This window comes from Peromyscus leucopus, chromosome 10 (assembly GCF_004664715.2).
Source record: "Peromyscus leucopus breed LL Stock chromosome 10, UCI_PerLeu_2.1, whole genome shotgun sequence".
NCBI lineage: Eukaryota > Metazoa > Chordata > Mammalia > Rodentia > Cricetidae > Peromyscus > Peromyscus leucopus.
The window spans coordinates 31,659,412-31,675,665 of NC_051071.1; positions in this window are offsets into that span (position 1 = coordinate 31,659,412).

Genomic DNA, 16,254 nt, shown 5'->3' on the forward strand with positions numbered 1-16,254 from the left:
TGGTTTGTTACTGACACCCAAGTGGATAGTTCCAAACCTGTGAGTATATGAATAGCACAAACTGGCATCAGTAGGCCATAAAAATAAATGAAGACAGGAAGTTGGGATGCAGTAGGAGGATAGGGGTGGATCTGGAAGGAGTTAGGGGAGGAAGGAGTGGGAGATGGATATGACCAAAATACACTATGCTTGTATGAAATTTTCAACACATTAACAAAAATAGCATATTAAAAATAAATAACAGAGTAAAATTAATTACAACAACAAAGCTGTGAATTTACGATACTTATTTTGAAAGAACAAGCACAGGCATGCTGTCATCGAGAGTTGTTTTTCCAGGAGTGCCCTACCCTTTTCTCTCTGGCCTATAGTTAGATGTGGAGTGTTCCTAACCACTAGCCACTGACACTGAATTTGAACAGGTAAGGCAACCCGAGGGAGTACTCAAAAAATTCTAGGAACTGTACATTCTCAATAAGAGTTTCTTGTTTGTGGTTTTCCATTTAGTCTATGGGATTGTTGTAGAGAAAAACATGAGGCTGTGGCCGTAAAAATCCTTCGTGGAAAATTTTAAAAATTAATATTTATGTTTTCCTAGGACATATCAGACTTCCCTTTCTTCTTCATTTCATATAATTTAAACATGGGGTTTTTCCTCTTTATTAGGTGAAAATGCCTCTTCCCCATGGGGAAGGCTCTGGCTCCACTTTTTACTTCTGTATGGGAGTTCTTGTTTATCTGACAGGTGTTAGTAATTGGGTGGAGCTCTTAAAGATAGGTGGGTTATGCCTAGATACAGAGAGGAAAATGGGAAATAACAAGACCTCTTGCAATCTCTCTCTAAGAAATACTACCGACTAGTAACAACTCTCTATCTGCTGATTTGCTTTTTTTGTATCCCAACTGCTTCAAAACTCTTAATAGGGAAGAAACAAGCTTACTATGGACCTGACCACACAGATGGATTTCTTGACACAGTGTCTGACACACAATAAGCAGTCATTTGGGAATGATATTATCTAACATTTGATGAATCATTGTCATATGATAGGGTCTACTCTAAGCACTTCACAGGCTCTGTTTTCTTGGTTTTTGTTTCATCTCATAACAACTCTTGGGTACTCACTTTAATATCATTTTACTCTCACAGTACAGAAAAGAAATGAAAAGTACAGTGTTTGTATAGCATGCCTAAAGCCAGACCTCAAGGAGTTACAGAGAAGGGACTTGTCTCTCACCAGCCTGGCTCCACTAAAGTCACCTCTCACTACTCTAAAGCATCTGATTTAAGAAGACACTCATACATATCATTTCATCAGGTTTTAGTGCAATAAAACTATGAACATGCTCAAAACATAAGAACTTTTAAAGAATCACAAACTGGCTGACTTAGGAATTGAGGGATGAGGGAGCAGTGTCTGTTTATTTAGTAGGAATATTTTTGTGTTTAGTATTATGAAAGACATGGTAATGCAGAGATTAATCTCTGTTTCAAATTCATTTATTTAAAAATAATGAGTAGAAGTAACAGGAGGTGGGGGACAGCTAGAATTATGACCACATCTCAGAATAACAGAGATGATAAGATGTGGCTTGTCTGAAAGCACTGTGGGTGCTGCTACTTTTAGGAGCTTCATGCTTGGGGTCACATGCAAAGCCTGTTCTGTGTATAGAAACATTCATTCTGGAAATAACTCTAAAGACAGCCAGCTCACCTCAGATATGGATGCACCATCAGAACCAATCAGCAGTCATACCTTGTTCCCCTGACCTCCAGTACTTCTCCTGAAAACTCTCATCAATACCAAACTTTATTCAAATCAATCTTCTGAACAAATCCAATAGAGTCTGTTTACCTGTTATATTTGTAAGATTTTAAAAGTTCCCTTAGCATTAAAATTGAACAGATCTAATTGAGCAGATGAAGAGAGTATATCTCTGGAAAGTCCTGTGACTATCTGTGTTTGCACAACAAAGTCAAGAAGATGTGTATCTCTGTACTTTAAGAATTGCATATTCGTTCCTTTTGCAGTAAGATTTGTGGTCCAAACAATCAAGTATCTGTGTTCTGACTCACTGATTTCATTTTGCCAAGATAACCTTGTAGTTGCTAAAACAATAAATGGTTCAATCATTATGCCTCAGGTAAACTTCATAACCCATAATATTATTTGCTGCCTAAAATCTAGCATATTGGCTAAAAGATCAGTCATAATGCTTCATGATTAAACTTTGTCTCATGATTCCTGGGCTTCCCATTTGCCAATATCAAGGCTGTACTCAAATCCATTTGATGTTCCAACAAGGCTCTTGCTCTTTCCTGACCATTACCCATTAAAACAGTCTCAGACAGTGAGTATTAGCAAAACATGGAAACACAGCCTTGGCTCACACAGACATTTGAATAATGAAGCAATATGTCACTGAGTATTGATCAGACTTGATAGACAGGAATCAAGAAGAAACTGTTCCACTTAAACAGTGCTATTGAGAGAGCCAGGGCAGTTCATAACATTTATAAAATTTATAACAAGATAAACATTTCAACCATGGAATTTGTCTGTGAACAAATTGTCCTACAAACAATCTATGCACTGTTTTAGAATTGTGTATCCATACATTCACTGCAGCATTGTTTGTAAACACAGTAAGAATATTGAACTTTATCATTAAGCAAGTCTCATAATTGGGTCACCCATGGAATAAACTTTTGCCATGTTCTCCAAAACACAGATCAGGCTTAGTGTGCCTGAGGTAACTGACCATGGAGGATTGGAAGCAGCCTACAGAGATGTAAGATGGCTGTGGTATGCACAGAGCAGTCACAGTTCCTCTAAGCCTTCTGTGGAAGACAAAGGTTCTAAAACCTTATCCAGACATACTAAACATGTCAAGATTACTCTGCTTCTAAAGGACAGCACAAAGTAGGGCTGTACCATCACATGGCTCCAAATTCCACATTGGTTTCTTACCTCAGGGAAAAGGTAGAAAGATGAGCAACAAACACTGCCTTGGGCAGCTACTGCAAGGTAGGTAAAATGCCCTGTGATCTGCTGTGAGGCCAGAGCTGGTAGTATGCTTTGCTGAACTCTTTCTTTTGTTTTACCTACTTTTCCACTCACTCACTGGTCTTTGCTCTTTTGGCACTCCACTAAGTCTGAGAAAATAAGTCCCTTAGCAAAAGAGAATTGAAACACTTGGAAGGCAATTAAATGACCCCACACCAACACAGTTCAGTTTCTTAGAAATTCAAGAGCTGGCATGACTTGCTGCTGGTGTGAGGCCTTAAGTTCCTTTTTTATTAAATCAAAAGTGCCCAACCTACTGTCAGATAAGTGGACAAACTTGACCTCTGGTTTCAGCACTCTCCTCTATGTGAAAGGTAAGACCTAGCTTTGTCTCTACTCCACATACAATCGACACTTACAATCCTTGGAATTATCTGGGAAGGACATTCTCATCTAGTGACCCTATAACAAAGGCTATTTTTCACCCTTGGAATGCCTAGGCATTGGTTTCAACAAAGGAACCTGACATACTTTATTATATAAAAGCCTCCTAAATTAAATTAGTTGGAGTTGTTTCATGCATCCAAATAATATGGATTATGAGAATAATTCTGAATTTATTTAAGTATAAATTATTGGCTTTTTTCATGCTTAAACTTTATTTCATAAATTTACTGTATATTATATATGTATATATGTTTATATATAAACATATCATAAATACATATGTATTTTGTATGTGTGTGCATGCATGCATGTATTCCAATGGGCAGGCTAACACTATAAGATCTTATGAACATTTAATTTACCTTCTATTCTTTTTCGATTGTCATATTTTCCCCCTTAGGGACAGCTAGGCTTTCAGATCTAGATTTATGCCCATGAATACAAATTCTGGGTAGGCTCACTGGGTCTGATGCATAAGGAATGAAATAGTTCAGACCACAGGCATTCTATTTTGTATGTTTCCCTGAGGTGTTGCTTGGAGTCTTCTGTATAGGTAGGGCCTCCAGTGATAGTGTCTGAGGAATGAAACAGTAAAAACTCAGGCTCCTCTGCTTGGTATGTTTTATAGGGGTGTGTCTTGAAGCTGTCTGTATAGACAAAACTCCAGAGTTGGTACCATGGGTCTGTGGTCTTCTACATGCTGGGGCCTCTGGCTGCCGCTAATTTTCACCAAATAGAATGTTATTTAAAAAGGTATGAATCTTGCTACTTGCATTCTTTCCTCCTTCACAAACTGTCATCAGCCTAAATGCCACTTCATGGTAGACTTCAGATGCTCTTTTGGGAAGGGCTGGACTGTGATGACTGGCATAGAACTTCTAAGGTATGAAGTTATTTCCTGGAGCGCTCAGGCATGGAATTTCACTCCATGCTAAGTCTGAGCAGAAAGGTGAATGTTTCAGGCATTTGCTTTCCTTAAAAACAAGGAGCATTTTTAAAAGCACTGTTTTGAATATGAAAAAAATCCAAGAGCATTTTCTCACAAGCATCTAGTTCAAACTCAGATTCAGTGGAGCAGTCTGGAATATTTTATCTAGTTTTCTCTCCCATCAGAAAGAAACTGACTTTGGTAGACAAAGCCTAGCTTGCTTAGGCACTTTCCTAAGTCCTTTTTCTACCCAGTCAACCTTCCTTAACCTTGTGGCATACTTCATAGTATTGTAAGATTCTGAGAACAGTGGGTAACTTAGCACCCATTTTATAGATAAGGGAACTGAGGTTCAGAACATGTCTTCAAAATTTGACTAGAAAGGCTAGAAACATTGATCAACAGTTACTCAGGAGGCAGAGCCAGGCAGATCTCTGTGAGTTTGAGGCCAGTCTGGTCTACAGAGCGAAATCCAGGACAGGCACCCAAAATTACACAGAGAAACCCTGTCTCGAAAAACAAACAAACAAAAAAACAAACAAAAACACTTTTTTTTCTTGCAAACAACCAGGGTTTGATTGCCAACACTCATATAGTAGTCAAAATTAGCTGTAATTCTAGTCCCAGGGCACCTGATGCCTTCTTCTGATCTCTTGGGGTACCAGGCATGCACATGGTGCACAGACATACGTGCAAGTAAAACACTCATATGCATAAAATAAATAAAACATAAAAACTTGACCAGCATCCAATATTAACAATCAGAATAGCTATTGACCACTCTAACTGTATAGAAGTTCATTGAGATTAGTATAGTTTGAGATTGGGCAACTTTTTGTTTGAGTGGCTACCTTAATCTAGCTGTGCTGTGTATGATGTTTTTAATTTGTGAGTTCATTTTTTTAAAAAAGTAATTCTATAGAAAAAAGAAAGGAAGGAAGAAAGGAAGGAAAGAAGAAAAGAAGGAAAACAACTAGTGAGGGCCAAAATCACAATTAAACTTCCGTTACCCTATAATTTTACAAACCCAGCCAAGAGTTTCTCTAAAAATGCAAGAAAAGAAAACTGTGTTCTGTGTGTGACAGCTCCTAACAGGAACACTTCTGGGAGAACTTTCGAGTGTAGAAAATTAGATTCGGATGTGCACTGTAAGACATTTGGAAAGCTGACTTCTGACTACATCAGGGCTCCCACGCACTGCAAAAAAAAAAAAAAAAAAAAAAAAAAAAAATTGTTCCTCTGCTCATTTGTGCAGCTCAGCCTCTGAACTTTCCCTCACTTTTCGTCTCGCTCTGCTGTTGTATTTCTAGACTCTTGCAAAAGCTCTTCAGTGAACCTCTTGAGCCTCATACTTTCTCCTTCTCCCTCCTGTCTGTCTAGGATAAGAGTGGTGGCTGACTCTCCTGTAGATATTCCACTAAGGTCCCATGAGTTGGACACAAGTTGTGCTATCCACATGACACTCAGGGCCTGTGTCCTTGTCAAAGCTCAGGAGTGTGGAGGGCAGAAGCCTGCAGCAGTAAGACCTTCCAGGGATTTTTCAGCTGTGAAGATACCCCAAGAGCATCCAAGGTTTCACTCCTCCCTAGAAAACCTATACCCAGTGTCTTCATTGGGGTTTCTATTGCTGAAATGAAACACCATGACCCAAAAAGCAAGTTGGAGAAGGAAAGGGCTTATTTGGCTTACATTTCAGCATTGTTGTTCATTGCTGAAGGAAGTCAGGACAGAAACTCAAACAGGGCAGAATCTCAGAGGCAGGGGCTGATGCAAAGGCCAAAGAGGGGTGTTCCTTATTGGCTTGTTTCACATGGCTTGCTCTGCCTGCCTTCTTAAGGAATTCAGGACCAGCAGCACAGGGATGGTACCACCCACCATGGGCTGGGTCCTCCCCCATTGGTCACTAAATGAGAAAATGTCTTACAGCTGGATCTCAAGGAGGTGTCTCCCCAGCTGAGACTCCTTCCTCTGATGACTCTAGCTTATGTCAAAGTGACACACAAAACCACCCAGTACACTCAATGATACAATATTAGGAGACAAATAACCTCACCTTTCTTGACCTAATTCAGAACAGCTCTGAAGGTGTGGTCTAGCTCTTGAACTCCTATGGGATTGGATGAGGCTGTCAAACCTGTATTACAGAATTTCTCCCCTGACTTGTTCCTAGTCCATTTTCCCACTTCTAGAGATATCTATGTCAAGGAAGCCCTTTAATAAAAATTGTTCTAATAAAGTATTTTTTCAGAGCTGACTTTCCAGGTAATCAAACTACAATGTATCTTTAAGAGAAAGGGATGGAGAGAGGGAGGGAAAGAAGAAAACAGAAGTAGGGAGTGAGTAAAAGAAAGAAGAGGGAATCTGTGGGGAAGGAGGAGACAAGGTGAAAGGTGGGATGAGAGATGGAAAAAGAAAGTACTTACCCTAATTAATAAGTGGATTTCTTGTTCTAGGAACACAAAAAATAAAAGTCTTTGTGGATAATATTTTCAGTGAAGTGTGGATATTTGGCTACATACATTTTCCATGAAAAGGACCTTAATAGGTTTATATTTATTTACTAAAATTTGGCAATATCATATTTTAAAGAGCAACACTGAGGAGAATATCCATAAGTATGGTCTGCGTGGTTGGCTTGACACATACTGCCTACATGTTACCTGGCCAAAAGCTACATGGGGGTCTGACCCATTCTACACAAGCGTTCTTATTATAAGAATCCTTCAGTAGGTATCTCAGGTTAGTAGAAATCATCTGCATTTACACAGTAGGACAATATATATATAAACTCTTCCAATTTAAGACACCATTTGCACCAATTAGAGAAAGAGATGGTAGATACCAGTGCAAAAAAACATTCAACAACATAAAGAGGAATATAACACCACCATAACCTAGTGGTTTTACATCAGCAAGACCTGAACATTCCGATGTAGAAGAAGCAGAAAGAAATTGCCTTAAAAATGACTTTAAGGTGGGAATGGGGGGTGGGATGGGGGGAGGGGAGGGGGGCGAGAGTGGGAGAACAGGGGAATCTGTGGCTATTATGTTGAACTAAATGATGTTGTAAAATAAATTTACTTAAAAAAAAAAGAAGATGATAGAGGCCTTTAAAGAGGAAATGAGAAATTCCCTTAAAGAAATTGAGGAAAAGACAAACAAAAATTGGAAGAAATCAGTAAACCCCTCAAAAAAAAAAAAGCCAAGAAAACGGAATCAAACATGTGAAGGAAACAGTTCAAGACTTGAAAACTGAAATACAGGCAATAAAGAAGACACAAACCAAGGGAATGCTGGAGATGGAATATCTGAGTAAATGAACAGGAACTACAGATGCAAGCATAACCAACAGAAGACAAGAGATAGAAGACAGAATCTCTGATGTTGAATATAGATTCATCAGTGAAAGAAAACATTAAAACCAACAAAGTCATAACACAAAACATCCAGGAAATCTGGGACAACATAAAAAGACCAAATCTAAGAATAATAGGAATAGGAGAAGGAGAAGAATACCAGCTCAAAGGCACAGAGAATATATTCAACAAAATTATAGAAGAAGCTTACAGAACACCAAATAGACTAGACCCAAAAAAAGTCTGCTTACCACACAATAATCAAATCAGTAAACATACAGAATAAAGAAAAAATATTAAGAGCTGAAAAGGAAAAAGGCCAAGTAACATATAAAGGCATACCCATCAGAATAATACCTGACTTCTCAATGGAGACTCTGAAAGCCAGAAGGTCCTGGATAGACATTATGCAGACACTAAGAGACCATGGATGCCAGCCCAAACTATTACACCCGGCAACACAAAACTCTCAATTGCCATAGACAGAGTAAACAAAATATTCTGTGATAAAACCAGATTTAAACAATACCTGTACATAAATCCAGCCCTACAGAAAGTACTAGAAGAAAAAAATCCAACCTAAGGAAGTTAGATGCACCCATGAAAACACAGGCAATAGATAATCCCACAGCAACAAATCTCAAAGAAGAGAAACATACAACACTACCACCAAAAAACAAAACAAAACAAAAAAACAAAACAAAACAAAAAAACAGGAATTAACAATAATTGGTTTGCAATATCCCTTAATATCAATGGACTCAATTTGCCTATAAAAAGACACAAGCTAACAGAGTGGATATGAAAACAGGATCCATTCTTCTGCTGCATACAAGAAACACATATCAACTTCAAAGAAAGATACTACCTCAGAGAAAGGGGCTGGGAAAAGTCGTTCCCATCAAATGGACTCAAGAAGCAAGCTAGTGTAACTATCCTAATATCGAACAAAGTAGACTTCAAGCTAAAATCAATCAAAAGAGATAGGGAAGGACATTACATATTCATCACAGAAAAAAATCCACCAAGATGAAGTCTCAATTCTGAACATTTATGCCCCCAATACAAGGGCATCCACATATGTAAAAGAAACATTACTAAAACTTAAATCACACATCAAATTATGGGCTGAAATCAAATAAAACAGAAACAAAGAGAACAATACAAAGAGTCAATGCAACAAAAAGTTGTTTTTTTGAGAAAATCAACAAGATAGACAAGTCCTTATCAGTAGTCTTCCTATATACAAATGATAAACAGGCCAAGAAAGAAATCAGAGAAACATCACCATTTACAAAAGCCACAAATAATATAAAATACCTTGTGGTAACTCTAACTAAGCAAGTGAAAGATCTGTATGACAAGAACTTTAGGTCTTTGAAGAAAAAAATTGAAGATATCAGAAAATGGAAAGATCTCCCATGCTCATGTATAGGTAGGCCTAACATAGTAAAAATGGCAATCTTACCAAAAGCAATTTACAGATTCAGTGAAATCCCCATCAAAAATCCCAACACAATTCTTCACAGACTTGTAAAAAAGAATATTCAACTTCATGTGGAAAAACAAAAAACCCAGGATAGCTAAAACAATTCTACACAATAAAGCCACCTCTGGAGGTATTACCATCCCTGACCTCAAGCTCTACTATAGAGCTATAGTAATAAAAACAGCTTAGTATTGGCATAAAAACCAACATGTGAACTGAGGAATTTAATTGAAGACACTGACATTAATCCACATACCTATGAACACCTGATTTTTGACAAAGAAGCCAAGACTATACAAAGGAAAAGAGAAAGTGTCTTCAGCAAATGGTGTCTAGCTGGAGTTATCTCCAGTCCTGCCTGGGCCTGCAACCACTCAGACCCAAATAAACACACAGATGTTTATTATTATTTGGCCTAATGGTTCAGGCTTCTTGCTATCTAGTTCTTATATGCTAAATTAACCCATTTCTATTAATCTATAAGTTACCACGTGGCTTGTGGCTTACCAGTAATTTACATCTTACTTCTCATGGTTGCGGCAGCTGGCAGCGTCTCCTTACTCAGCCTTCTACTCCCCAGAATGCTGCTCTCTGCTTATCCCACCTATACTATACTTCCTGCCTGGCTATTGGCCAATCAGCATTTTATTATTTTATTTATCAAACAAATCAGAGCAACACATTCACAGCATACAGAGTGATCAATATCTACAGCAATGGTGCTGGCGTAACTGGATGTCAACATGTAGAAGATTACAAATTAGATCCATGTCTATCACCATGCACAAAACTCAAATTCAAGTGGATCAAAGACCTCAACATAAATCTAGTTACACTAAACCTGATAGAGGAGAAAGTAGGAAGTAACCTTGAATGCGTTGGCACAGGAGACCACTTCCTAAATATAACACCAAGAACACAGACACTGAGAGCAAAAATTAATAAATGGGACCTCCTGAAAATGAGAAACTTCTGTAAGTCAAAGGACATGGTAAATAAGACAAAATTACAACCTACAGAATGGAAAAAAAATCTTCTGACAGAGGGCTGATCTCCAAAATATGTAAAGAATTCAAGAAACTACACAGCAAAATACCATGCAATCTAATTAAAAAATGGGATACAGATCTAAAGAGAGAATCTCAACAGAAGAATCCCAAATGGCCAAAAGACATTTAAGGATTTGCTCAACATCCTTAATTGTCAGGGAAATGCAAATCAAAATGACTCTGTGATACCATCTTACACCTGTCAGAATGGCTAAGATCGAAAACACTGGTGACAGCTTATGTTGGAGAGGATCCGGAACAAGAGGAACTGTGGTGATGTATTGTGTCCCCCAATATACTGTCTCCCAATAAAATTTGTCTGGAGATCAGAGGAAAAAGCCACTATATAGAAGTCAGGCAATGGTAGCACATGCCTTTAATCCTACCACTTGGCAGGCAGGGATCTGTCTGGATCCCTTGGCTGTGTCTTTGACCACACAGAGACTCTGCCTGCCATGTGATTGGATTAAGGGGGTGGGCTACCACCACCTGACTGATGTCCCTGGCTTGCTATGACCTCTGATCTCCAGGCAAACTTTATTTATTAACATACAAATAAAATCACATTTCAGCACAATTAAAATATCACCACACAGCTATGCTCATAGCAACATTATTTGTAATAGCCAGAACCTGGAAGCAAACTAGATACCCCTCAGCCAAAGAATAGATAAAGAAGATGTGGTACATATATACAATGGAGTATTACTCGGTTGTAAAAAGCAATGACATTATGAAATTTGCAGGCAAATGGATGGAACTAGAAAATATCACCCTGAGTGAGAAAACCCAGACTCAGAAAAATAAACATGGTATGTACTCACTCATATATGTATACAATATGTAAAGCAAAGGATAATCAGACTACAACCCACAGCTCCAGAGAAGCTAGAAAACATAGAGGACCCTAAGAGAGATGTATGGATCACCTTGGGAAGGAGAAACAGAGATCCTCTTGAGTAAACTGGGGATGAGGATAGGCAATAGAGGGCAGGAGAGGGGTGTAGTGATATATTGTAAACCCCAATAAAACTTATCTGGGGATCAGAGGACAGAATCATGCACTAGATTAGACATTGAGGCCAGACAGTGATAGCATACACCTTGAATCCTATTACTGGAGACACAGAGATCTGTCTGGATCTCTGTGAGTTCAAGTCCACACTGGGAACAGAACCAAGCATGATGGTACACACCTTTAGTCCCAACACTTGAGATCTCATGCCTTTGCTTGAGAAGCACTCATGCCTTTAATCTCAGTAAGTAAGATGGCAGGGCAGAAAAAAGTGTATAAGGCATGAGGAAACAGGAACTCACTTTCTTGAGACTGAGGATTTCATAGAGGCAAGAGCTTATAGCTGGCTTGTTCTGCTTCTCTTATCTTTCAGCTTTTATCCCAATACTTGGCTCTGGTTTTTTTTTTTTTATTATTAATAAGACAGTTTAACAATTAGTGTTATAGATGGGGGATGAAAACATGAGAGAACGGGATGGTTGAGCTGGGGGAGGCATAGAGTGGGAGAGCAATGAAAGAGATATCTTGATAGAGGGAGACCTTGTGGGGTTAGGGAGAAACCTGGTGCTAGGGAAATTTCTAGGAATCCACAAGGTTGACCCCAGATTAGACTAGCAATAGTGGTGAAGGTGCCTGAATAGGCTTACCCTGGTCATCAGATTGGTGAATACCCTAACTGTCATCATAGAGCCTTCATCCAGTAACTGATGGAAGCAGATGCAGAGATCTACAACCAAGCACCAGGCTGAGCACTGGGAGTCCACTCAGAGAAAGGGAAGAGAAATTATATGACCAAGGGGGAGGGTGGGCATCAAGATCATGATGGGGAAATCTTTAGAGACAACGGAACCAAGCTCATAGGAACTCATGAACTTTAAACCAATAGCTGTGGAACCTCTATGGGACTAGACTAGACCCTCTGCATATGGGCGACAATTGTGTAGCTGGGTCTGTTTGAAGGGCCCCTGGCAGAGTGATCAGGATCTATTCCTGGTGCATGAGCTGACGTTCTGGATCCCATTACCTATGGTCAGATACCTTGCTCACCCTTGATGCAGGAGGAAAGGGCTTGGTCCTGCCTCAGCTGAATGTACCAGAGAGAACTAACCCTTTTGGAGGAGGGGATTAGAGGTAGGTTGGAAGGGGGAGGAGGGGAGATGAGAGGGATAAAATGAATAAAAAAAAATTTTAAACTATTCCATTAAATGAGTAGCTTAAACAAAAGTATTCATCTCTGTCTACCAGGTTGATTGCAGTCCTCGGGGGAGGCTTTGCCCTGGAGGAGATGGGAATGGGGGGTGGGCTGGAGATAAGGGGAGGGGGTGGGTGGGGGTAGAACAGGGGAACCCATGGCTGATATATAGAACTGAATGGTATTGTAAAATAAAATAAAAGGAAAAAAAAGTATACATCTCCAAAATATCAAGCAAGTAAATGTGGTCTACTGTTTATTTCTGATTACCACTCATAAAAGTGTTAGAGAGCTTTACAGATGAGCATGTCTATCTTGATTCAGATTTCATTATTCTGCCATTTTGGACTGATCAAAATCTACTGATCCCTCTCGTTGTTCTCACAATGCCATGAGTCTTTCCTGGAGTGCCTTTCCCTTATTTTCAGGCCCATAATCAACCTTTGCCACATAAATTCTCCTAGCAGAGCTTACACAGCGTCTTAAACAATGGGGATAGACCTGTTAGTCCATTCACTGGGACACAAACCTCACCCACATTTTATTTCTCCTCTATTAGTTGTTCTGTCTGGTCTAGGGACCCACTGTATTTGTCTCTTCAATCTAGACATCCTGGGCCATGAATGCAATCTTTCTGCTTCATGCCATTTTTTGGGGTTCTGTGCACATGTGATTTCCATTGATGTGAGTCGCCTGGGAGTCACAGTTTGCAACAGCTCTGATGCAGATAGAAAGGACTGCTAATGTATATCCTGAGTGTCATAGTCTTGATCATATAGGCCACACCAGTTTGCTATGTCTGGGCCATCCCAGAAGATACTGGATTTTTGTTTTAGCTCTTCCCTTTCTTGGCATAACTTTTCTGTTCTTTAGATACTAATTCCTTTTTTCTTGAATAGGTACCCAACTAAAAGTGATCCTGAGGAGACCTTTAAGAGGATGCAATATGTAGTCACTAGACAAAGTTCCAACTGTAGGGAAAGAAAACAAAACAACAGTCATGTGCACAAAGTGTGATCACTGTTAGGCTGATCTGAGACAACCTGGCTCAGGCCCACAGGTATTTGGACCTCCTGATACTGAAATCCACAAGTCACCAGAACTATCCATAGCCACAGCAGCTACGATCCAGGGAAAACAGGTTTCTTGGAATATAAATCCCTTCCTGGCAGTGCCTGCAAGGAAGGAAACCTTCAAGACACTTTCAAACAATCCAGTGAGTATGAGTCTCTGCCTCAGTGAAGAAGCAGCCAGGAGTGATACAGCAGTGAGTGATGGTCTGTGTGGATGCTCAGCAGCCACAGTGGCAACCACTAGTACCAAAATGCATTTCCCACACCTCCTGCTTGCCAGAGGCTCTTCTAAGATCACTGTGTGCTTTAACCCTTTAACCCCCGTAGCAAACTGATGGAGTAGGTATTATCTCTAGCCTCCCTTTTAACACTATATAGAGGAGAAAACTAAGGCACAAGAAAGTGATCAGCTCAGCTGGGATCACTCTGCAAGTAAGGGGTGAGGTCAGTCAAACTTAAGACAGTGCCTAGAACCAAGGCTCTTATCCACCAAACTATAATATGTGCAGAATCATAACACTGGTGGAACGTTGTTCTTCTCTCACAGTCCCCTCCTCCTACCCCAACTCTGCCTATATACCCCAAGAAGCCTGGGAAACCTCTGTTCTCTGCACTGTCACTGTCTTCTTGATTGTACCTAAGAATCATCTTCTCATTGTTCTGATAAAAATGCCTGACAGAAATGTAATCGAGAGAGGAAAGGCTGATTTAGGTTCATGATTTTGAAGACATTTCAAGCCATCAAGACAGGGGCAGTATGCAGAAAGGAATTCAGCCTGTGGTGGCAGTAGCAGGAGGCAGAAGTTTGTTCAAATCGCAACTGCAACTACAGAACAGGAAGGATTGGCCATGGGCCAGCTCCTCCACAGTGACCGTAACCTGCCCCTAGTGACCCACTTCACCAGCTAGGTCACACATCCTAAAGATTCCATAGCCACCCTAAACAGCTCCAAAAGTAGGACACCAAGTGTTCAAACACTTGAACCTGTAGGGAGCAAATCCTTAATACCACTAGAGGAGCTGAATCCTTAATACCACTAGAGGAGCTGAATGGAATTCCTTCACCCATGAGAGCTGCAAGGCTTTGGATCTACATGAACAACTTTTGGCTTTAAACTTCTTTCTCTGCATCTTGAACATAAAAACATTTTATTCCAGTGTGGACATGAACTACGGGCTGTAAGGTTTAAGCCACTGGGAGCTAAGGTCTGATCTTTACAGATCTGTTGTTAGATAACTTTAAGTGAATGACATGATATGAGGGGGAAAATAGCTAACATTGAGACTGATTTGCAACTGCAGCCATCAATGACCTACCATCTTGTGGTGTTAGGAGTGTGTGCTTTGTGTTAGGCACCTTTGGAAACCCTAGAGACAGAGAGCTGAACACAGGACGAACAAGCAAACAAATTCCCTGTTCTCAGTGACCATAGTGCAGAGCCTGAAAACCCAACAGCAATTCTGTCACTACCCAGGGATGCTACACCTCACCAGAGGAAATATTTAAAAGAAAACATAAATTGCCTGTGAATAAAGGACAGAGGAAGCCATCTTATCTAGAGTTAAGAATGCCTGTTGTGGGGAACCATTTGGTCACAAGTCAAAATGATGGGTGGCTACTCTCTGCTAATGTTTATCAGAATGCAGTGCATGTTTCTGTGGAGAGCAGAGAGTGCACAGAGTGCCCGAGATAGGAGGTGGCTTGGAGTAGACTAACAACCTCTATGACTAGTACCAAGAAGAAGTAGAATTAAATCAGTTGGAGTGAAATCAGGTCATGTAAGGAGTTGGGATTTATCCTGAGCAAAGGGAAACTTTGCCTCAGGTGCAATCCATTCATCAACTTCTGAATGCATCACATATTTCCACAAAGCCTACAAGGAGCCAGGATACATGTCCCACAAATATGATAAAGATACATGTTAATCAGATTGCTTGTTGTATCAAATACCTGAAAGAATTTATTCAGAGTACAGGTGATCTCAGGATGCAGCTTAGTAGTGGAGTGCTTTGCCAGCATAGAAGGCCCTGGGTGAATGATCTCTAGACCTCTGAAGAAGGACAGGTTTATTTTGGCTCACTGTTTTAGAAGTTCAGGATGACCAACTGGTCATGTTTCTTTGGGCCTGTGGCAAGGTAGCTATCACAATTGAATGGCAAAACTGCCCATCTCACAGCCAGACAGCAACAGACAGAACAAGGCCTGGTTCCTGCTATCCTCTTCAAAGACATAGAGCCAATGGCCTGTAGACGAATTTCTAAACAATCTTGTTAAATAAGAAACACAGAGCCAAATACAGAGGTGCAAGCCGTAGAGATCAAAGCAATAACTGCCAACTAACCTTAACTTACCACCTCACCATAGCTTCTCAAGAGAGCCTTTTCCTGTCTAACCTGTGCCTTTATTGCCTTCCTGTTCTGCCTTCTCATTGGCTCTAAGCCTAGCCACATTACTTCCTCATCACTGCCTGTCTATACAAATCTTCAGGTCTCTATGGTTGGTACTGGGATTAAAGGCATGTGTCACCATGCTTGGCTGTGTCCTTGAACACACAGAAGACTCTGCTTGTCATGTGATCGTGATTAAGAGTGTGTGCTACCACCACTTGACTTCTGTTTATGGCTATGACCTCTGATCTCCAGGTAAGCTTTATTTATTAACATACAAATAAAATATCACATTTCAGCAGAAATAAA